This window comes from Pinus tabuliformis, chromosome 1_2 (genome assembly GCF_031772625.1).
Source record: "Pinus tabuliformis cultivar Carrire ecotype Pingquan chromosome 1_2, CPIR1, whole genome shotgun sequence".
NCBI classification, from domain to species: domain Eukaryota; kingdom Viridiplantae; phylum Streptophyta; class Pinopsida; order Pinales; family Pinaceae; genus Pinus; species Pinus tabuliformis.
The window spans coordinates 644,647,023-644,672,798 of NC_142298.1; positions in this window are offsets into that span (position 1 = coordinate 644,647,023).

A 25,776-nucleotide genomic window follows, 5' to 3' on the forward strand; every position below is an offset into this window, starting at 1 on the left:
TAAATTGCCATATTTTTGGGTTTTTGCCATTTTTTACCATAGCTTTAAGCCCTGAATTTGTTAAATGCATGTTTTAATATGTTTTTATACATATCGAATGGATTTATGCGGGTAGTGCTCTTGTGCAGGTCCAGATGAAGTAACTTGGTCGTAATGATCCTCTGTTCGCACGATCCCCATATATGTCGTCTCTAAGCTCTTTTCCGACGATAAACAAGAGAAGATAGCCGAGCCTCTTTTTAGCTCGTTAAAAGGAAGGAAAAGCGGTCATTTTAAGCTCTTTTTCCGACCGTATAACTTAAAAAGATTGCCGGGTGTTTGTCGTTTCGTACTCGTTATTGGTTCTAAAACGACACGTTTTCGACCGCTTTTTTACTTTTTCGGGTCAAGAACGCTATTTACGAAAAGTACTCCTCGATCGTAATGATCGGGCGGTTCTTTCGAGCATAGTTTTATACTTTTTCGGGCTCGAGAGACACAACTGTACGAAAAAGGACCCCCCTGGAGTCTCCTTTTCCGCTGTCTTTTCAGACTCTCTAAACAAGAAAAGACGCCGAGTTTTTCCTTTGTCAGGCTCGTTAAACACTTGATGACATCGGACATTGTCGAAATGGCGCTCTTCAAGCATATGCTATCCCCGTCAAGCTTGTCATCCAAAAATAACCGGGGTACCTGCCAGAAATGGTGGGGAAATGGAACAGTAATCATAGTCGTGTTGGCAGTATGTCGCTCTTGAACATGGCACTCTTCTGCTTCGTGTCTGGGTGGGATCATCTCATCTTGTTTTTCACTGACCTCCGTGGGTTTGGGATATCCTGTTCGACCTCTCATCTGCCCATTGCCATCATCACTATACCCTTTGCTCATTTGATGTCAAACACTGCCAAACCTGTTGCAGTGCCGCCGATATGTTCAAGAGAAGTTGACCTCTGCAATAATACAACCTCATCTGCTACCTCACACAAATCATTTTTCCTCTGTCTCGCGTCGATGATGTGGGAAACATTATGGCCCACCTTCGATCAAGGTCCCTTCCTGTCGACTTCAGCTCATTATCCGGGAAGGCGACTTAGAGACTCCCTTCAGGTGCCTTAGAGCCTGCATGCCTCAATGGCAGGTTCTTCGTGTTCGACGCGAGGTTTACATCATTGGCCTCCGATCGAATGATTCCGTGGATGTTCGACACCAGCTCATTGATTCACATGCCGCGGATTGTACCTATAGTACCTTGAGGACCATTGTCATTATTGGTGGTACCTCTCGCGTCTGTTAACAGTTTTCATCATTGACTGGTAATCAGGCGATGTTCATGCATGTTCGACTTCAACTCATATGTTCACATGCTTGAACTTGTACTTTGTTCGGATCGGGACGGAGCGCAAGACCCTGGATCCCTATCTTTGAGGGCCAGGTTGCGATTTTGTGGATGATCATTACATGCCTCATTGATGGATGGCTGCGCCCATACCTGAGTCTTCATGGATGGCTGCGACCATACCTTATCGTTATTATGGTCTTTTTAGCTGGGTGGCTGCGTCCATTCCACAGACCTTTTTTGCATGTCTTCATGGATGGCTGCGCCCATGCCTAGACTGCATGTACTTGATTATCAGAGATATTTCGGTCCTTCCTGGTGGTGTTCCAGTTCGGCGTGTGTTGTAAAGCATTTCACCCCTCCCACTCTCTCGGTCTTCATGCTTTAGGGGGCATCTGTTACACAGTAATTTCTCACTGCCTTCCTGTCAGCCACCCTGCTGTGCCCAGATTCCACAATCACTAAGTTCTTGCTCCCTGAACTGGTTAAAAACCCATTTTTCCAAAGTTTTGTTCATCAGCGCGTCTGTCTCTAAAATAACCGCGATGACAGGCGCCTTGTAATGTATGCTGTGCGCTGCCAGCGCGGAAGAACATCACTTTTCCGCGATGGCCTACAGCGCGCCTTTCCCGTGTGCTTCCGCGCTGACATGACTGTCCCAGTTATTGATATGCGCCGACAGCGCGGCAGTTTCCTCATAATCCGCGCTGATCCAGTTTGGGCGAATTTGTTCAAACAACCAGCCTTCCAGATAACTCCAGGCTTGGTTGTTAGCTTTGTGAATGTCGACTCCCTTCTATGGCATGATTGTTCGACCCTTTGCAACCGTTTCCCTCGAAGATAAGCTCATCCTTCCACCCTTTTTGGAGGTTCCTTCTCCTACATATACTTCCACCATTACCATGAGTAGCTAGTTAGACATAGCTTGGATTGTATAGAGCTTATAGTGCTCAGATTGCTGCTACTATAGGTATTTGGTGTGCTAGGTGTGGAAGTGATTGATTGCTTAGGGAAGGTTGTTTTGTGTTGCTTGTGTGAGAGAGAGAGTTGTTGTTTGTCTTGGGAGAATCATCCTCAAAGGTGAATGCTTGAGATACATGCTGACTGGCCCCTCCTGAGAAGGTTACCGACGTCAGAACATTTGGTTGTACTCTTCTCTATTCTGATTAATAATAGATGACTGCTATTATTGTTCCATTCCCATTTGTACTTGCAATGGTTAAATGTGAATTACATCTTTTCTGACCGATGTATGGTTGCTTTTACTAGATTTCACGCTTGTGTTTGTTTCCTCTTCGTGTGTGCAGGTATCCATTCGCGGGGATCGCGGAGGATTGTGACCAGCCAAAGCGAAGGAGCGAAGGCAACATCTCTTCGCCAAACAACAGCGCTGGAATCCAAGTAGGTGCTCTTTACCTCTTGTTTAATTGTAATTAGGAACATGCATAGCAGCATTGTTTGATTGTTGCTAGACCCTTGTTGGGCTAGTAGGGATCGCCTCTATCCGTAGAGGGGATTTACCTCTCCAACAGAGCTGTTGCAACACTCCATGCATCTTGCACCATTGCACACCTCTCTGTGCCATCCTGCACTGGTGCAACACTCATGTGCCTCTTGCATTGTTGCGGCCTGCTAGCTCTATACAGTCCTGGGACTCCTGCACTGTAGCTCTCTCTGTCGCTCCATTTGCATCTGTCTCTACCCAATCAGCCAATCTTGCTACTCCTCGTCAGGGCTCCTGTATCAAAGTCGAATCAAAGAGGTTGGGTACCTCAAGGATCCTGCCCCTATTTCAGCCTTCTTGGGACTATCACGTCACATCGCCCCACCTCCCATCGAGAGGTATGGCTGCATGTGATCCCTATGCCCACGTGGCTCGAAATTTCCCCCTACTAGAGGTATCTGCATGAGTGGATGCCTCCACTCGGTCTCCTCTTGGCTTCTCCAGTTGTGGCTGCTCTACAACTTCCTAAAGCTGCTTCACCAATTGTGGCTCCTCCACAATTGTCTGAGACTTCTTCTGGCGCTGCATGTTGAGAGGTAATTTACTCTCCCTCTCAGCCACCAAGTACCTAACCTTTGCCTTGCTCCTCAAGGCTTTGCATGCATCTTGTTCCTCAATTGCATACAGGTTATTGGCTAGCACACCAATCTGTTTCATATTTCCCATCGTCACGAAATTTTCTAGAAAAAGAGCTGATTTTAAATTAGCGATATCTCCCTCATCCGAACTTCGATTCAGCCGATTTTTTTTTTTTTGAATTTGGGTCTTTTTCCACAAGGAATCCAAATCTGCTATTTGTTTCTGAAAATTTTGTATATAAATTTTCAGATCTGCTCTGCAAACTCTCGGCCCAAAACTCAAAACTTTGAAATCTCCTCTTAGTATACTGTTCTCTCCTTTGATCACTTGTGCTCTGATACCATGTAGAATTTTTCTACAAATCAGCTAGCTCTGATACCATGTAGAAATTCCCACCTGTAGATCACCTGATAATGCAATATACTAAAGCAAAATACTTGATCTACTTCTACAACCAATTTAGCGGAAGCTTAATCGAACATGAGCAACATCAATAAGAACACATATAACTGATATGGAGAAATCAATCACACATAACATAGAAGAAATATCTAGGGGAAAGCACCAACCTAAAACCCTAACTCTGTATTATTATACAAGTGGAAATATAGCTAGTATTACAAAAAAAATCAGCTCAAAAGCTATCCTGCTCTCTCTGCAATACCTCTGCTGCTCATAGACAGTCAAAGGCCTCTATCTAACCTCTGGTCTGCCCTCCAAGCCTCCTATTTCTTTGCGCAATTCTGATTGGGGTCCAGTGCAGCCACTTGTGTGAATTGGCCTCTTCACACACTCACTAACCTTTGATCCAACTATGCAGTCCTGAAGGAGATAAATCCTCATCCATGGATGAGCTTCCTTTATAGGAAAAATTTCATCCAACTGATAGTACACTATCTCTTCTTTGATCTCAACTGGGTCTCTGTCTGAACTGACATGCATGAGTTATTCATGAGAGAATCTTTAGTTATCTGAAGTACAACAGTTATATGCTAGCATGCGTTAACTAACTGAAGTTACTTAAATTAAACAAATTGTTTAAATCAAATATAACTGGACTTGACTCAGTTAAATGAGCCAACTAATTACTACTCAAATTAGAACTCATCCTTATCTCTTTAATTGATGGATAAATTCCTCAATTAATAGAGAAACTGTTGCATGTCCTCACATAGACTTCATGTTTGATTTTTCACAACTAATTAACTCATGGTGAATTAATTAATTTATTTTCAAACCGTTGTTAAGTTCAAATTCGAATTTTACTTTCTATTTTTAGTCTAGGGACTGACTAAAATAGGAATCCATCTTGAACTACTAAAAATAGAATGTTATTTTTAGCACTTCTATTTTTCATTCCCTGTTGCTCAATCCAGCACGGGTACCCAAATTGCTATTTTTAGCATTTCTTGTTGCCATTTTCAACAGTTCTTTCTATTCAAAGTTACATCAAAACCAAATTACTTAACTGCACTGAAATCTATTTCTTGCAGAATTGAAAGTCTATTTTAATTGCAGAATTCAAAACTTACTTCTACTGGCATAAAAGGAAATCTTAGTACTAAATTTTAGGAAAAAGATTCTAATGCTACTTGCAGAATTGAAAACACTACAACATTATTTTGCAGAAAATAACTTCTACACTAGTTGCATAAAAGGAAATTGCATAAGAAAAACAATTTTAATTGCAAAAAGAAACTATTGACAGGAATAAAACTCAAATGAGAACTTGTAACTCTAAATGATTATTGATGCGCGTGATTAACTCTAAAAGAAATTTCTTTTGCCATCTATGAATTTAACTGAGTAATGAAACTTGAAAGGAAATGCATATCAAAGTTAAATCTTTTTGGTAATTTTCTTTTATGAGTGCTCTAAGACTGAAATAACAAATGATCAAAGCATAACCATAATGGAATTATTCTAAGAAAAAATAAACTTCAGAAGACTATCATGCTATGAGTAAATGGAAACAAAAACAAGAACTAAATAACCTTACAACTCGACAGGGGGCCCTTCTGTGAGCATAAGTCTGCTATTGATCAAATGGTTTCTTAGTCATGCATTGAAAACAAAGGATTGTATTAACTTGAAACAGAGTATCACAAATTCTGAAAATGAACCACAATAAACTTAATAATCGAACTGTGTTTTGGGTCTTGCTTTATGGCTTTTATACATGTTTTCATTAAACAACTTCAAGAGTTTTATGCCGATATGAAATGAAACTATTATGTCATCTAGGAAATAGATTTAAACTAAAACTTTATCTCCTCATGATTTGCTACTGAAAGAGAAAATCACGAGGGATTCTTCTCGAATCATATCCTCATGGTTGAACAGGTCTTATGCGCGCTCGCCTAATGTCGTTTTGATCTCATGTTGCCTTTGCTTGACCATTGCACCGTCATACTCAAAGTTTGACTTTGACTTTGACTCTTAGATCTCCTGATCTTTGTAGCTTGCCAAGTCATGTTGATAGGTGGTCATCCATGTGGTGAACATTTTTCATCTTCAAATACTCTTCATCCCTTCACTAATGCACTACAACCTGTCTAACCATGAATGTCACTGCAAAATTCAACATTAGTTGCAGAATGTTCACAATTTTGTTATTGTAAGAATGTTTTCATTATAATTTATAAAGAAACATAGATTCTAAACATGGATGATAAATACCTTTTTATAAGTTAAATTGAACTTGAGTATGCTAAGAATGCTACAAAATGGTGAAGGAGATGGAAAAAAAGGTAGTAAAAAAAAATCAGACTTCAACATAGACTATGAAGAATGGGTAAAGACATTGTTTTTTTTCTTGTTAATTAGTTTACTTTTCCTTTTTTGTTTGGAAAGTTAGTGAGAAGTGTATTCTCAATATATCAATGTAGGGAGATATAAGAGGAGAAGAAAAAATTGGTAAAATCATTGTTTTTCCTTATGAGATCTCCCTCTCTCTAGTTTGAGAAAGTGAGGATAAGAGTATCCTAAATGTATGATAAGAATATCAAAAATTTATTCATATGGGAAGGTTTTGAAGGTTAAAGTCTCTCCATTTTTCTTGATAAGTATTGAGAAGAGTATGCTCAATCTGCCAATGTATGGGATCATGTTGAATTGGCGAAGGCATTGCTTTTGTTTTGGAGGTTCGAATCTCTCTCCTTGTTTGAGAAATCAATGCTAAAAAATTCTCTGAGGCTATGAATGTGGATTGATATGTAGTGAAAGGTCATGGAATGTACATAATAGGGCCTCTAAAGAATTGGGTAGGAGTGAACAATTAGTTACAATAATGATGTGAAATGTGGTTGTTTGAATCCATTCAGAGTTGATGGAAATGAACATAGATTTGTCTTTACAGAATGTGGTTGTTTGAATCCATTCAAAGTCAATGGAAATGAACATAGATTTGTCTGTATAGGAACTCTATTGCAAATCACTATAAACCTCTTTAGATAATTAATGGAGTCTAGATTCTATGATATATGGATTCTAAGGCAACACAACATCGAACTCTTGAGATAGACTCTAGCTTTGACCATCTTGGAGGTAGAAGTAAACTAACAGTGAAGGAGCTTAAGTTTAAAAGGTTCGTTGAAATATACCCCATGTTGCATTTAAGAAGGTCTTGATGATCTTATAGACACCTCTGAGAATTCCTTTCTTGGTGAGATAAGGAGTAGTAATTGAATGCCAAGGCATCTCCCCATATCAATATCTCATTACAAAAGAGTAGAAACCATTGCATACCAACTGCATCTACACCCTTGTTCAACTACTTTTTGAAGCAAGGTATCTTTTTCCACCTTACTACCATGATACATTAAGGATTGGAGGGATAAATAAGGGTATCTCTTATGATATCAATGAGAATCATCCATGCACTACATTTGTTTATAACATATAACAATATTGAAGATTATTGACTTTAAAATAAGATATCCTAAATCCATTTAGGATGGTAGTGTAGAACTATTTTCTTCTTGTGAATATGATTTCAGAGCATATTGATAAGAACTCTTTGGATATGGCTATAACATGCCTTATTTGTCTCAAATATGAACTCCAAACCTCACATCCATATGGACGTGAAAATGTAACTAGTTCATGAAAAAGAAAAATCTTAACATAAATATCACCAAACTAAAGCTAGAAACATTCTCTCTATGGATACTAACATTATTTAACTTTTGCTAACTCCTACTTCTATTTGGCAAACCAAAATTAAAGATACACACCAAAAAAAATACCATGTCAAATGAAAGACAAGATGATACCTCTACTACCCATGATTCTCTATAATCCATATTAATTGTGGATGTTTCCTTTCTGAATATGTTGAATGCCATAATATTACCCATCCTTGATTAACTTATAGACTGTGCTTATCATTATTTGTGTGAGGTAGAATTTAATATGACAAGTTGCTATCCATCCCTTTTTATGAGAAAGGCAATGTTAGTGGGAAAAGGATGTATTAGTAGCTAAGGATCACAACATAGGAGTATGGAGGAATTTGTTGAATAAAAAAATGGTGTATTTATTATGGATATTTTTGGTCTATGCAAATGAAAAGAGAGGATGGAATTGATGGTTAGAATTCATTTGCAACACGATTTTAGCACTTTCTCCTTTGTATTAAAGTGTTGACCATGCAAGTATGAGAATATTTCAAAAGTTGCATCAAGATTATATTTCCAATTTTCACTTGTGTTGCAAGTGGACATCGTCGTTTTAGAAGTAGTAGGAATAAATCACTTATTGGAATGGATTCTCTTTTGAAATGAGAACTAATATTTCCCTTTTAGTCTTTGCCTCGAGAACTAATAATCCCTTTTTAGTCTTTACCTCCATTCTGGGTTATAATTTTCCATACAAAGTCAATCTACATTTGACTTTATATAAGGTAATATTTTTTTTTTAAACAACTAATAGTTTTTCTTAATTGGATTTGAATTTATATCAAATACTTTACTATTCCCAAGTGCGAGGCATGCAAGTTTTCATTGGAAAAGACAATTTACTTGGATTAGTTTTGGAATTGGTGTAATCATATGAGCATACTGAGAATACCTGTGCAATATGAAGTTCTTATCTTATACTTGCTTATTTTCTTAATGTGAATTAGCCCATAGGATATTTTGTTTTATTCAATAATATTCATTTACTATATTATGTATATGAGAAGTTGTTTATAGTCTCTATTTAAAGGGTATAGTTAGAATCATCACATTAAAAACATTCAAATCCACTTTGATCATTTTCATGTATTTTTCACAAGAATCAAAGGCTAGCTTAAATCCACATTTGTAGCTTTGAGTGATTGTATTGCCTCAATTGAGACCAAGGCTCCTCCCATGTTTCTTTTTTAGGTAATCTTGACCTAAATTTCCACTCCATTGCCCTAATTCTAGATTCTTAAGTGCCTTACACTTTGGGATGGATAACATTAGTATTTGATAAAGAGTTGTTTGATAACATATCTTTTACTATTCAATCAATTTGTTTAGTCCATTCTTAGAAAGTTAACTCATTCAAACTCATAAACAACAAGTTAAGACATAAGTTACTATATAATGAATTTAACTATAGGCTCATTAGATATAAATGCCAAAAAAAAGTTCTCAACATATAGTTTTGAAAACATTAAAAAATTACACTACAAAAAACTTAAATTGATTATGGAAACCAAAGCACAACTTCTTCGATTTAAAAATCCTATCAACGTTTCTTTGCACATTTTGGGGCAATTGCTAGTCTATAGTGATATTGGTCAACTTCAACCAAGATACTGACATTTTCGATACAAATGTGATGTTTTGTTTTCTCAAAGTATTGAGCTAGCGCTGAGGATCGAGAGCGATTGCGTTTTATGTCTGCAAAGTGTTCCTGCATTCTATTTTTTATGAAGTGACCAATTTCTCCTGGATAGGATTTATAGCATGAGCAACGGATACACTAGGCACCAAGGAATTATACCCTTCAATAATGTTAAAAAGGGGCCTAAATCAAAATATAATATGAGCAATGTGGTCTCCAAGATTGTCTCCCCTATATTCAAGGAACTATTGACAAAAACACTCATATCCTTAAGAAGAAAAACATCACCACTACCTTTAAACCTATTAATACCATTCATAGCACACGAGAGATCTTTCAAAGATCTCATTATCCCCAACAAAAAATATTTATACTTCTAAATAGTAAGAAAACCTATCATAACTTAGTTGTAGTGAAAAAAAAAAACGGTATACTTAATCCCTTCATCCCTTGAATGGGCCTAATGGTTAAGAGCATGTGTTTCCTCCTAAGAGGTCACAGGTTCAAAACTAGAGGGAGGTAGAGTATGTATGCCTTTATAGACTTAGTAGTCAAATCATGGGTCTGTTTTCCCACAAACAAGGGGGTCTCATACACCAATTTGGTGTCTCCCTTGACTATAACCTTAAAATTAGATAATAATACTAATAATATCCAAATTTAATAAAATTTAAAGTCTTCTTATTCATTTATCCTTAAATACTCCATACTCCAAATTAAGGGAGAGGGAATCTCATGGTGGGATTAAACTCCAAATTAAGGGAGAGGGAACCTCATGGTTGTATTAAAAACTCCTTGGCAGGTTAACATTATAAACAAAATAAAAAAATCAGCTTATTTTTCAATGTTCCACCTTCGTCCACCAATTGTCACTTACAAGATTCCGTTTGCAGGTAAGTTGACCAGTTCGTTCCTTGACAGCTTTCAAACTTCTCGACATTTTGCTATCGAGCAGAGGACATTGTTGCCACAAAACTAGAACATTCAAGAAGAACGCTCGTGCTCTCACAATAATAACTTTAATTTTCAGCTCCGACTGACATCCAAGATTTGTAGCGTACACGTAGCGTCTATTCAGCATTTGTTTTCAACGTGGAACCATTGAACATGGCGTTGCAAAAATTTGCCTAGCTATGGCACATGTGGTAATCAACATGTCAAGCCATCTCATTCCCTTTGTTCTCATGCCATACTAAGACAATTCGGATACATCAGCAACTTAATTAACCTGAATCGAATTCAATGTGAATTTTGTGCAGAGGGAGGGAGGCGAGAAATAAAGAAGGAACCATTGGGATTAATCTGCTGCAATGTCTCATTCAAAAGATTCCCTGGTAGTAGGAAGAGTGATAGGTGATGTTATTAACTTGTTCCTGCACCGTTCTTTGTTCGGAGCTTAGGCAGGGCAGCTTTCGTGGATTGGGAATTTTGTAAGTGTTCGGAAATAGCAGAGGAGTGTTTCTTGGCAGGGTGAAAGGCAATTGTGTGTTGGAGAAGAGAATCTTGTCCTCTCTGGTCATAAATATGTGAAGATTTGTCGTTTTACCTGTCTATTTTCTAACCTTATTTCAGTCACATATTGGAAATGCCGAGGGCTTTTAGCAATTGTGTTTCCAGGTATGTGCTTCCATTTAGAATTTCATTTCTGACTGGACTTTCTTAGTTTTTATGCAGCTAGGGCCTCTACAAATATTTTGGCTTTTCCTGCGCGTTATATTCTTCCTTTTTCTTTTTCTTTACAGATTGTAGTGGAAGATCTGTTGATTGCATTATGATTGAGTATGATAAAAATGGAGTTTCTCATTGGTCTGTAATACATGGTAGCTTAGAAGGTTTCCCAACTCATAAGGTAAATGCCTACCAAATACTACAGATTGACCCTATCATCCATACAATGATTAATGTCTTCCTCTTTCTTCATATGTGCCTCTGGTTTCATTCACCTACCAAGCTTGTTTGATGAAGGCTTTAGAGCTGAATGTTAACCAAATCAGAACTTATATTGCAACTCCAACCTATAATTCTGGCTACAAGAATGGCCACCTAGAATTCTGCATTAAAGAGAAAGATGCCTAATCTTATCTCCCTGCATTGTCACAACTAGGGGACTTGCAACACAACACCAGATTTCCAAGGAGGATGGTGTTTCCTTCTTTGCTTGACTCTATTCGATATAGAGGTGGAAATGGTCCTGAACAGTAGACTAGAAATATTCAGAGTAGAAGAGGTCACTTATGAAACATAATTTCTCGTCTTATCAATCAGGTGCATGCCAAAATATAGTTTATTTATTTTTTTGGTTAAGAGATGGCAACAGCTCAAATATGTGCAGCATAAAATGGCTGAAGTGTGACTTGATAATCATGGAAGGCCCTTCATTTCATTTCTGTGGTGTGAATAGCCATACAATGACAATGTACAACAATGTAAAAACATGACAATGCACAACAATGAAGAAATATGTTCTAAAATGGTGGATATGTATAAACCTAGAGGATAAGCAAGACATACATATTAAAAAAAACAGACAAGTAGCTACGGCCACATTAATTGCAAGTAGTTGTAGTGTTTGCCATGAATAACATCTTTAAATTGGAATAATGCATTAAGCTAGGTACATAAAGCCGTTGCCAATTGAGCAGATTAAGAAATTTAATGCACCCGAAGTTATTCCAACGGGATTGAAACTTTTAAGCACCCGAAGGTAAAAGGGTAGTTAGATCTGTAGTGGCATTGCTCAGGAAAAAGGAATACATAGCATAGTATACATAGTAAGCACCGTTAACATTCCAAGCCTCCAAGAAAAATCTACCACTATGGCCATTTGGTGTTTGTTTATTAAAGGGAGGGCATCGTTGGTGTTCAGTCACCATCCCACGTAACTTGACTGGAGGAAACATACACATGTAAAGGATTTGTTGGAAAATGAACAATGGTGGACACATGCCAAATGGAATTCAAAAACTACTTTTTTGGATGACAAATTTCAAAAGTAGCTCAGGAGGGTACTGTCCCATAAAATATGGCTCCCGTGTGATTATATATTTTTGACTTATCACCATCTTAGCTGGAATATTATGATTTATCAAAAAATATTGCGTAGTCCATTTTGTTAAAGGAATTCTCTATTTGGATGCTATATATATGGCTGTGAGCCTTGGATGCTATTTATAAGCCTTCCTTTTTATAAAAACAATTATATTTTGCTTTAGAAAAGCGTTGTAGCCTCATTAGTTAACATAATAACACAAAAGAGACCACCCCACCATTGGAGATCAAAAGGCTTTCTAAATATTTTGATACATGTCTTTCAAACAACCTATATTATCCTTTGCAAATGATTCATTATTTTTACTTATGTAGATCCTATAAAAGGTGCCTAATACTAGCTATGTTTTGGAATGCGTAACAACCTAAATCATTGTAAAACATGCATACTATTTGTTTTCCTCATTTTCTTCTAAAGAGTGTCGAGTCTCTTGAGTGATCCCAACCATATTGACATCCACTAGTGCTTGTTGAACAAAATCCTCTTCTTTGTTTTCTAGAGGCATGGAACCCATAGACATCCTAAAATTTGCGGCAACAAATTGGGCATTTCTAAGCATGCTTGTGAAAGCCAAGTATTTTGCTTCAAGAGAATCAATTTTTTGTTTTTGATGTATCAAAGTCTCCATTACAATTGCATAACATAAATTGTAATTCTCTTCCTCAACATGAATTTTTCTAGTTACAAATGGAGGTCCTATTATCAACAATTAGATCCTCATACTACTCAATAAACTTGTGTATATCTGGGATCTTACAACATAGATGGTGGCCCATGTGAATGTGACCTTCCATATATTGTAGCCATCAACAATTAAATTCAACAACAAAATCAACAATAGGGACAAACCCTTCAATATCTCCTCAATTTTTCAATGAATTGCTTCCAACTTGAGAAAGTTGAGCCTAATACTTACCTCAATTTCATAGGTCGACCTATTCTAATACACAGTGTTCAAGCCAAGCCCGCAACTCCTTGTAGTGCTATCAATGCATGAAGGTGAGTCCACTTTCCACTAAGAAGCCACAGATCCACTAAGTCAAAGCTAATGCGAACCACAATAACCACATGTATGAATTGGGAGGATGTTGAGGTTTCTAGGCCAAACACCAATTGGAAGATATTTTTCGCAACTACAAGCAACCTAGAGGAACCAAGATCCAAAAACTCGCTCGAAGGCACAGTTGGGTACTCTCTTCCCTCAGGTCAACAAAGTGACGTGGGCACGTAAGGGGACGTAAAGGCACATAAGAGCCCAGAGACGGAGAGGGCTGAAACGATGCAGGTTCCGCCGGCTTCATTGAAAGGGTTATGGCTCCAATCACACCTGAACGACTTTCCTTCCTTCCGCATCCACACGTACCGGAACTGCTGAACTGAACGTTGACCAACTCCTTCTTTTGGAACCGATTCCTTTCAGTCTAAAGACTCACCAAAATGGGCTCGTAGATAAGGTGATTTACCACACCTATGATACGCTTTTTTATAAGCTACAACGTCGGGAGCAACCACCAACTCGTCTTTATAGATACCAATGACACAAAACGCTCTAATTTCACATTCTTGATTGAAATCCTTTTTGGGGGTCGGGCTCACCTCATCGCGAGGAGGAAGGGGATCATGGTGTTTCAGCGCTGTTGAATGGGAACCTTTTTCTCTCATTGGGCCTTGTGGCTACCTTGTTCTAGTTGTGCTTGTTAGGCCGAGAATACAACCTTCTTTTTGGTTCAATTTCCTCACCATATGACCTATACCACTTTATGTGCAACATTCATAATCGCAACTATGCTCAGAATAATAACAAATTCCACTTGATTATGCCTACCCTCCATTAAAGTTGGAGTGTGCAAGGGTACTTCTAAAGTAACGAAAGTTGTAGTGCATTATTGTGGTTTGATTGCCACTTGTCAATTGCCTTGAAATAGTTCATAAATCCAAAACTTTTGTTTGGACATTCAATTAAAATATTAAGGAATTGAGGAGAAAGACAAACCTCCACTTGTTTTAAGCATTCCCATGGTGCATTTAAAGGTTTCATTTGCCAGGTGATCTAATTGGTTGTTTCAAGCTTTCAATACATGATAAAACTTTAAGCTCTCAAAGTGATTGGTTTCTTCTTGGAATCAATAAATGATTCTAGAAAGTTTCCCATCCACTCATGATAAGGGCCTTCACATATACTTTATGACAATTAATAAATGTCCTATAATAATAAGATTTCTACTTCTCATAGAGGCTTAGATTTTGAGGACTTGAAGGAGAGCAAGTGCTTTGGCCTAATTATTAATGTCTTTGCCCAAGCCACATTCAAAACTTACTTCTAGATTTCCATCTACGTTAAAGATGACTTCCCCCCCCCCCCCTCCCCCGCCACCCCAAATCACCTACCATCCCATGATTTCTCTTTGAGACTCTATAAAAAAAATAGGAAAAATTCCCTTTGGGCTAGCCACCAATGTTGGAACCCTTCCTTGTCTAATTCCCCATTGGATTGGGTTTTTTGACAATGCTTCTTGTTTGAGCATTATATCTTTGGAATACATCACAATGTCAACTCTTCTCCTCTTGCCCCAGCACTTGAAAGTCGTGGCCTTTAAACCCATTAAGACTAATTAATTTAAAAAGAAGACCATGAGCTTTTGCAACAATGGCTTTGGGGAATGTTTTTTGGGTTGAAATATTGATTTGTTTCTAGTAAACCATATTTTCCAAGGAACAATTGTAATTGGCATTACCGTCCAAGTTGTTTTGAGAATAGGCTTGTTTAGAAATGTTCCATTGTATTTTTTATGCTAGATTGTAAACATTTCACTTTAAGATTTTGGAAGAACCAATGTATGATTGATTTATTCAAAGGAATAATTCTACACTTGAATGGTAAATGGGAAATCAAAGAAGAGGAGTTGATAAGTTTCATTCATTGAATTGCATAATGCACACCTTGAGGACCCATGAATACCACATTTTTGAAGGTTCATAGTTGTGAGTTGTTGAAAATGGTAGTGTGGAAGGTCTTCTTGACTTGTGCCTTAGTCAAGATAGACCACAATCAATCTATCTTTTAGCATGGACAAGTTCGCGGAGTAAGGAAATTCATGCTCAAAGATTGGAGGGTCAATTGAGTCGATCTCCAAGTGCTAGTTCAAATTTAGAAGAGGACGAGTGGGAGCTTCAGTTTCTAATTGAGGCAAGGAAGAGTTAGAGAGTTAGTTCGACTTAGATAACAATTCAAACTCAACTTGTATTCTAAGTTTATACTTGCTAGATATAGCATGGATCGAATTGCTTAAAAGGAGGACAAAGGCACAACTTTGTATCATTATTGTTTGCACGAGTTTGTGTGAGGAGAGCTTGTTGTAGAGAGAGTGTACTTTAGAGAAGCCATACGTTGAGATTGAGAGATATTTATGTTCTACTCTAGGATTTATGATGAAATCCCTAAATAATGGGGGCCACTATTGCGATAGGAAATAAGAGTTTTCTTGTGGTAGAAAATAGGAGTAGAGACTGGACAAGGAAGTAGGAGCTAGGTTGGGTTGCTTGCAGGTTGTTTCAAGCTAAGTATTAGTAGTGAGAACAAGTGTGTTTTCTAGTGAAACAATATTGCCTTATAATAAATATATTGCTCGAACTTTGTCAATAAATTCTACAACAAAGAAGTGGGTTTACCCAAGAAAAAACATTGTGGTATTGTGTGACTAAGCTCTTTATCTCTGTGTCTATTCCGTTGCTTATCTATTGTGGATAAATTTTGTCTTGTTGAAAATAAATTAGTTTCAGATTGTTCATTCAAGCAGTTGCAGAATTTTGTGGAAAATCTACATGGTATCAGAGTAGAGAATAACGTAAATACTAGCACCAAGAAGATAAGATTTGTGAAGAACATAGATCAATTTGTGAAGGGAAGTTCTTTGGACAAGGAGGATGGCGTACCAAGGACTGAGGGCTCATCACTGTTTAGAGGGAGCCTCTAACTTTTCCTCATGGAAGGAAAGGATCACAATAGTGTTGGAAGATAATGGGGTGGGAGAGTTTATCAAGAATCAAATACTGCCACCTCAAGATCCCCAACAGTTGGCCCAACATACTAAGAATGATATCAAGGCAAAAAGGATTATTCTAGAGGGGGTCAAAGATCATATTATTCCTCATCTCTATGAGAAGAAGACAACATATGAGATGCTCAAAGCCATCTTGGATTTGTTTTAGGGTACTAGTGATGCCAAGAAGCTAGCTCTTAAGGAGAAGCTATGGAGCATCAGGATGAGCAAAGGAGAGGCAATCATCTCATATCTTTCGAAGTTCACTTAGGTTCAAGATGAGATAGGTGGTGTGGGTGTCACTGTACCAGAGAGTGACCTTGTGAGCTTTTCTCTACTAGGACATCATAAGTCTTGGTATAATTTCTGGGATGTTGTCAATGGCCGAGAAAAAATTCCTCGTTGGGAAAGGTTATGGACTAATTACGTCCAGGAAGAGATTTAGAGAGGAACCAAAGATGATAGATTAGCAAAGATAGAGGACAAGGAGAACTTTTCTCTAGCAGGCAAAGCCAAGGGAAAGAAAGGCGAAGGGAAGGTTGAGGACTCCAGTCAAAAGGGTGAGAAGAAGAAGAAGGATTTGAGTAAGATCAAGTGCTTCCATTGCCATGAGTATGGGCACTATGCTACTAAGTGTCCTATTCAGAAGAAGAGATCCAACAAGGATCATGTGGCTGCATCAACTGAGGTAGATGGGTTTGCTTCTCAGTTTGAAAAAGATTTCTCATTGATAGCTTACATGGCAAGCTCAGTAGGAAGCAACACATGGTTTATTGATTACGAAGTGTCCTTCCACATGACCATTGAACAAGGAGTATTTCATCCAGTTGAAGGAGAAGGACATGCATTTTAAGATCAAGCTAGGAGATGATGGAAAATATGCATCTAGGAGAGTTGGTATTGTCAGCTTTAGAGGGAGTTTGGGAGCCCTCTCCATCTCAATGATGTTCTCTATGTTCTAGGCTTGAAGAAGAACCTTGTTTCAGTGGCTACCCTTGAGGACAAGGGATATGATGTCATCTTTAGCAGAGGTAAGGTGTACCTCAAGCACTTAGATTTTGAAGCATTGAAGCAGATAGGCATGAGGGTGAAGAACCTTTACAGATTAGAGGTTGAGACATGCGCAACCTTGAGCAATAAGGTAGGTGGTGAGCAGAGTAGAGATGTTGGAGAACTTTAGCACGGGCGCATGGGACACTTGCATCATGGGGCACTGAAGATTCTTCAGCAGATAGCCACAGGATTACTAGCATGCAGTTTTAATCAGCATGATGTGTGTAAGGGGTGCACATTTGGCAAGTATGTCGATACTTCTTTTTAGGGACGAGACAACAGATCCAAAGGGATTTTGGAGTTGGTGCATTCAAGTGTATGTGGGTGTGTCTCTTATCCATCTCTTATGAGACACAGGTATTATGTCACTTTCATAGATGATTATTCTCATAAAACATGGATATTCTTTATGAAGAAGAAGGATGAGGTCTTCTCCAAGTTCATGGAATATAAGGCCTTGGTAGAAAATCAGACAGGTAAGAAGATCAAAGCATTGAGGAGTGACAATGGCAAAGAATATGTCTCCAATGCCTTCAAGGATTAGGAGAGAGTTGGTAGCATCCCATAACTCTCAGTAGAATGGGGTGGTTGAGAGGAAGAACCACAATATTGTTGGAGCGGCCAAAGCCATGTTGCATGATCAAGGATTGACTATGTTGTTATGGGTAGAGGCATGCAACACTGCAGTATTTTTGCAAAACAAGAGTCCACACAGGGTGCTTGGACGAGTTACACCAGAGGAGGCTTTCATGGGAAAGAAGCTTGATGTTTCACACTTCCACATCTTTGGGACAAAATTTTACTGTCATGTGTCCAAAGATATCAAGAAGAAGCTAGAGCCCACAACAAAAAAGGGTATTTTGGTGGGATATAGAGAGACAACTCAGGCATACAAGGTGTATCTAATAGGACTCAAGAAGACAGTTCTTAGGCGGGATGTGCAGGTTGAGGAGTCTAGAGCTTTGAGGGAGTCCTTAGAGCGAGAGCGGGTTGGAGTACTTGAGATGGAAGAGCTACTCACTCCCAAGGAAGAGCCTAAGCCAGGATCACAGATTGTGTCTCAACCACGTGGCAAGAGGGCCACATAGTAGGATGTAGAGTAGGATGATAAGGAGGAGAGACTAAGATGAGATCAATTAACTACTCAATTAGAGACTCCTAGCATAGGGAGGAAGAAAACCAAGTGGGCCGAGACGTTGATCTAGGAGGCCTAGGAGCATGTTGAGGCTCCTAGCTCTATGTTCAAGCAGAGCAAGCAACCAAAAAGGTACACATGTTATATGGCACTAATGACAGGGGTAGTGGACACTAAGCCTTCTAGTTATAAGGAGGAAACTTCTCAATAGGTTTGGCAGGATGCCGTGGTGGAGGAATATTCCTCCATCATGAAGAATGATGTCTGAGAGATTGTGCCACGACTAGAGGGCTAGTCAATAGTAGGCTCATGTTGGGTGTATAAGGTGAAGCATGGAGTAGATGGGAGTGTAGAGAAGTACAAGGCCATGTTTGTGGCCAAGGGCTTCTCACGGATTGAGGGCATAGACTATGATGAGACCTTTGCCCTAATAGCATGATATTGATCCATTAGGATGATTCTGGCACTTACGGCACAGATGGGGTGGAAGATCCACTAGATGGACGTGAAGTCATCATTCCTCAATAGAGTGGTTGAGGATGAGATTTATATGGAGCAACTAAAGGGGTTTGAGCAGTTCAGCAGATACACACATGTGTGCAAGCTGAAGAGAGCTCTTTATGGGCTCATGCAAGCTTCGAGATCATGGTAGACTCGCATTGATGACTACCTTTGAGGATTAGGCTCCACTAGGAGTGAGGCAGATGCCATCCTGTACTACATCATGGTTGAAGGGCTTCCACTCATTCCAGTGCTCTATGTTGACGACCTTATACTGATTGGAGCAAACAACTTGATCTAGGACTGCAAGGAGGACCTTGCAAGGGCGTTTGAGATGAAGGATATGGGGCTTATGCACTATTTCCTTGGATTGGAGGTTTAACAGAGTGATGGTGAGATCTTTGTGGGACAAGGGAAGTACACTATAGAGATTCTCTGAAGATTTCATATGTAGGATTGCAGGCCCATGGCCATGCCTCTAGTCATAAACCTGAGGAAGGTGGATGCTAGCAGAGAAGAGCAGAGCGAGCAGATACTACAATATACAAGCAACTCATCAGGTCGTTGATCTATTTCGTCAATACGTGACCTGATATTTGTTTTCTAATCAACCAACTGAGTCAATTCATGATGGTACCGACCAGAGTTCACTGGGTTGCTGCGAAACATGTTTTGAGGTATCTTAGAGGCACAACGGATTATGGATTATGGTACAAATATGTTGATGGAGTGAGGCTTGAGGGCTTCATAGATGTAGATTGGGTAGGGAGCTCCATAGATCGGAAGAGTACTTCAGGTGGCGTCTTTAGCATTGGGTCAACAACTGTTCCCCGATACAACAAGAAGCAGAGATTGGTTGCACCCAGTTCAGCAAAGGGCGAGTACATGGTTGCCACTTTGGCAGTGTGCAAGGCTATTTGGATGAGGAAGTTACTTGTGGGACTTTTTAGATAGGGTATGGAGCCTACTATGATACGTTGTGATAGTCACAGTTGCATTAATCTCTCCGAGAACCCAATGTTTCACAATCACTCCAAGCATATCAAGATCGGGTATCATCATCTCAAAGATTGTGTGCAGAAAGGGATAATGAAGCTATCGTACATTCCAATAGAGGAGTAGACAACAAATATCTTGACTAAGGCAATGACAAGAAGTTGTTTTGTCTCTTTCAAAGATAAGTTGGGAGTAGTACAAAATCCCTTGCTTGCTAAGAGGGAGTGTTGAAAATGGTAGTGTGGAAGGTATTCTTGACTTATGCCTTAGTCAAGATAGACCACGATCAATCTTTCTTTTGGCATGGACAAGTTCGCTTAGATGGACGAGTTCGTGAAGCAAAGAAATTCATGCGCAGAGATTGGAGGGTCAGTTAAGTGGATCTCCAAGTGACCATTCAAATTTAGAAGAGGACGTGTGGGAGCTTCAGTTTTGAATTGAGGTAAGGACGAGTTAGAGAGTTAGTTCGACTTAGTTAACAAGTCAAACTCAACTTGTGTTCTAAGTTTATACTTGCCAGATATAGCATGGATCGAATTGCTTAAAAGGAGGACAAAGGCACATCTTTTCATTATTATTATTTGCACGAGTTTGTGTGAGGAGAGCTTGTTGTAGATAGAGTGTACTTTGGAGGAGCCATACATTGAGATAGAGAGATATTTTTGTTGTAGGTTTGCGCTAGGAATTAGGAGGAAATTCCTAAATAATAGGGGCCACTATTGCGCTAGGAAATAAGAGATTTCCTATGCTAGAAAATAGGGGTAGGGATTGCGCATGGAAGTAGGAGCTAGGTTGGGTTGCTTGTACGGTGTTTCAAGCTGAGTATTAGCAGTGAGAACAAGTGTGTTTTCTAGTGAAACAATATTGCATTGTAAGAAATCTATTGCTTAAACTTTATCAATGAATTCTACAATAAAGAAGTGGGTTTTCCTAGTTGGGTTTCCCAAAAAAAAATCATCGTGTTATTGTGTGACTGTGTTCTTTATCTCTGTGTTTATTCCGCTGCTTATCTATTGTGGCGAAATTATGTGTCTTATTGAAAAGAAATTAGTCTCAGATTCTTCATTCAAGCAGTTGCATAATTTCATGGAAAATCTACATGAGTAATATGCCATGGCCCATTAACAAACAAGATATGTTCACTTTCCTAATTCCACCACCATTCCAAATGTGTTTCCAAATCGTAGAACATTGAGGCAGGGGAAGATTCTAAACCTTAGGGATATTATCTTTCCTAACCTCATGCAAGCTACCATAATGACCCTAACCCCTATTGTTAGTCACTAATTTGACCATTAGAGTGCAAACACTAAGATAGGAAAGAAGGGAATGGAAGAGGGAGGTAAGAGGAGAAGGAAGAGAGCATGATTTCCAGCCAATCCAACTCTTTAGTGTCCTAAATCAATAGGTTGAAGAGAATTGTGACTCCTTGAGCATCCAACCATTCATGTAATATTAAAAGCTCCTGAATGTGGATTTGAAGGAGCTAGCCCATAATCCCTTTGTCCAGTATTTTTGTTAGAGTAGATAGGGTAAACTTTACTCAATCATAGAGTCAATTTATTGTTGGCAGTTTACATGTTCTAGGTTTCAGATACCCATGATTTTTTCCATGGTATCCTCATTTTATGTAACCTATTTAAAGGCATACTGAATCCATTGTAAATTGCCTTTAGGCCATTGTGAGGGCATGGTTAAAAGGAGGAAATTGTAAAAATATTGAAGAGTTTGTTGCTGACATACTAAAAGGCCTAGCCATTTCTTGGTGGACGTAGCCCAAATTTGTTGAACCATGTAAATTTTGTTTTCTGTGAATTTGTTATGGTTGGTGTTATGTGTGCCTATTATATTATTTTTCTTTGAGAACAATTGGTATCAAAGTTGTGGTGAAAAATTATTGCGATAGAAAATATGTGTGAAGCAAATTGTTTGTTGCTTACTGGTCCATAATAAGAGAGGTGGAATCAACCTGTTGGCTAGGGTGAAGAGGAAGTAGTGACCATCCAAGGAAAACTCATGATAGTTCATTGAATAGAAGCATTTGATATTGATTATTGAAGTTAACACAGTCAACTATGGAAGTGTGCAAAAGTATATTTGCTAGCATTATGAAGTTACAATGAAGTTGGAAAGCAAAAGCGAGAGTAATTAGTAGTGGTGTGCAATTGCACATTGAATTCCAAGATTTAGAGCCTAATGAAATGTTACTAGTAATAAGTTGAGAGTTGAGGAAAGTGGTTTAGTGGTTGTTGGGATGGATATATGTAAGATTAGTTTTGAGAGATGGTCCAATGAGAGATCCATGGATTTGGTGATTGCAAATGATGTTGGAAGGCCAGATCAAGGTGAGACGAGAGGAATATATGATTGCATAGTGGAGTTTAAGGAGTACATGCAAGTTATGGATCAACATGGGCTAGAGATATAGTGAGAGAAAGGTCCCATAGCTGCATGGACAAAAGAATGTTGATTGAATCAATGGTGCCAAGGCCCAATGAAGGAGCCAACATGTTATTAAGAGCCATAATAGTGCATGAACACCCTATAGTGTTTGGTCCAAGTTGTAAAGCATATCCATAGGTATAAAGCATTCCCAAGGTTGATGTAAAACCTATTGATTAGGGATACATGTAGCACAATAACACATGATGTGATCCCTCTCATGCATAGAGAGGATGGAAGGTCAATTTGCAGAATGAACCAATTGCATAGGTATGAGGGTGGCAGGTGTACTCACATGCTAGATTGAGGTTGGTTTGTTGTAAGACTTGTTATATAGGCATACATGTTGTAGTGTGGTGGCACATGAAGTTATGTACAATCAAGTTATGGATTGGACCACTTGAATAGGTACAATGGTGGTGGGTGTACTCATATGCTAGCTTGAGAGGGGGAATGTGAGATCTCAAGAACGTGAGATGGTTGATGAACAATATAAGTGAAAAAGTTTTCTAGAAAATTGGCAGATATAGATGTTGGTTACCCATATATTCCAATGGATGGTAACTTTTTTATATGGACTTCAACAAAGATATTGGGACCAAGTTAATCTCCCCAACTCATGTTTAAGAGGGCGATTGTTAGGGTAGGTAGGGGAAATTTGACTTGGTCATAGAGTCAATTTACTGTTGGTGGTTTACAAACTCTAGGTTTCGGATACCCATGGTATCCTCATGTTACATAGCCTATTTAATGAATCCATTGTAAATTGCCTTTGCACCGTTGTGAGGGCATCATAAAAAAGGAGGCTATAAAATTATTGAAGAGTTTGCTGGTGACATAATAAAAGGCCTAGCCATTTCTTGGTGGACATAGCCCAAATTGGTTGAACCACATAAGTTTTGTTTCTTGTGAATTTGTTATTGTTGGTGTTTATGTGTGCATATTATATTTTAATCTCTCTCCTTTTTTTATAACAATTTTGATGAGTTTGTCATTGTCAAGGATCCAAGTGAGCTTGGATTGAATATTAGGTGCAACTACCTTGGATGACTACCAAATTGGAGAACTCTTTGTGCTAGGGAATACATAATCTATGCATGTGTTTTTGTTTCCTTGCAGTATTTTTTAAATAGAAATTGCTTCTGCCACTCAATCTTTCCAGTTACCAGTTACTAGAAAACTTTGGCTTCTAATGCAAGATTCATAAACACCAAATCTTTGATGTCCAACCCAATATTTCCCTTTGGAGACTGAACAATGGTCCAATTAACTAAATGGAGCTATTTTTGTGTTGGTTTTGCATCCCTACAACAAGAATTTTTGAATTTTTTCTACTACCTGGTTCATTATACCATTGGAGTAAGCATGGAAATGCATTGGAATATAGGTAGTGCAGACAAAATTGATTTGGCTAGGACCACCCTCTCTATAGGATTGAACGACAAGGATCCCCACTATTGTAATTTATTTTTATTTTGCTAACGATTCTATGCCAAATCATTGAGGATGGATTTCCACGAGATATTAACATGCCCAATTTTTAAAGGAATACCAAATTGATAAGTATGGAAATCGAATAATTTTGGCAATTCTTTGGATTAGTTGAACACTAATATTATAGCAATATATTTATTAATCTTAACCCTGAAAGCATTAAGGTAATGATCTAAAACAAGATTGTAATGCACGATGATTGTAGATGCTCCCCCTATAAGGAGGGTATCATCTACAAACTAAGATTGGTTGATAGCTTTAACTCCTTTAACAAAATTAATTCCTTGTAGCTTATCTATTGCCCTTTCTTTTTCTATATGCTAGCTTAAAGAATATGACATAATTATATAAAGCAAAGGTGAAATGGGGCACCCCTGCCTTAATCCTCTATCACTCTTAGGAAAATTTTGTGGGCCTTTCATTTATCATAGGAGCAATCTAGGGTGTACTAATACAAGTTGTCACTCAAGAAATAAAGGTTTTATTAAAATTAAACTTGCAAAGGATAATAAAAAGAAAGGAATGCCTTATTTGATCAAATGCATTCACCAACCCATTTTGATGATCACTCCCTTTTCTTTATTTTCCTTGTTGGAATGTATGGTCTCATGCACTAAAATAATGTTGTCAATAATTTGTCACTTTTGCATGAAACCACCTAGTTGCTAGAGATAATTTTAGAGAACCTTTTTGAATGCATTTTCCATTAATTTGATCATTATTTTATTGAAGGAATTACAAAGTGAAATTGGATGGAATTTGGAGAAGGTAGAAGGATTAATTTCTTTGGGGATAATAATTAGAGGGAAGAGTTGGTGTTGCCCCCAAGTTTATTCTTTTTTTGGGCATGGTTGAGCATGTGTTTCAAGTCCTAATTAATAATCAGGTGACAAGCACAATAAAAGTGGATTGATAGCCATTTAGGGTTGGGGCTTTGTCTGGATTAAGATTCCCAATGGCTCTAGTTATCTTTTCTTGCTCAATCTCTCCAATTAGCTCTATTTTTTCTTCTATTGAAATAAACTAAGGTATATTGGCTAACATAGTAGTGAATGCTTCAACATCCACCACCTCCTCCTCCTCTATGTACAAAGGCTCAAATGGGAATGAACAACCTCTTAGATAACTAAAAAATCTATTAGTGACATCTTCTAGTTCTTTTTTAAACCATTTTCTTATACACTATAGCTTTCGTTGGCCTATGGAAAAAATAATTGTTTTTATCACTACACTTAAGCCTTAAACTTCTTGACTTCAAAGGATACATCTCCTCTTCCATTATGTTACCTTCATGTGTCTTGTTGCAAAGCTCTCTTTCTTCAACCAAAATTCTCTTAAGGACCTTTCCATCATCCATTTTGTCTTTTAGGGTTGCCAATTGAGCTTGCAGGTTGTGTCTCTCTTTTGTTAGAGGTGTGAAGGATGACTTAGCCCACTCCTACAATGCATGCTTGATGCCTCTCAAATTTGCTTCCCAAAGAAAGGATGGGCGTCCACAAGTTGGTTTCTTCCACTCTTCTACAATTATATCCATTTCTTTTGGATTATAGAGCCAAAGGGGTGAGAAATAGAAGGGGATAGGCCCTAGATCTTGAGGTTGATTAAGGGTGAGAGTTAAGAGTTTGTCAACTGAAATTCTAGATGGAATGTTCTCTAACTTGATAAAGGTCACTATGAATGCAGAATTTGTTCAACTTGGTAATAATGCCAAGCTACACATATTCCATTGGTCCATGTGTATCTACCCTTGATTATGTCCACAAGATCCCAATATGCGAGAATATCTTCCATATTTCTCTTATGTGGATCTCTAGCTATATTGTGACCTTTCTTTTTTTATTTGATAGAACT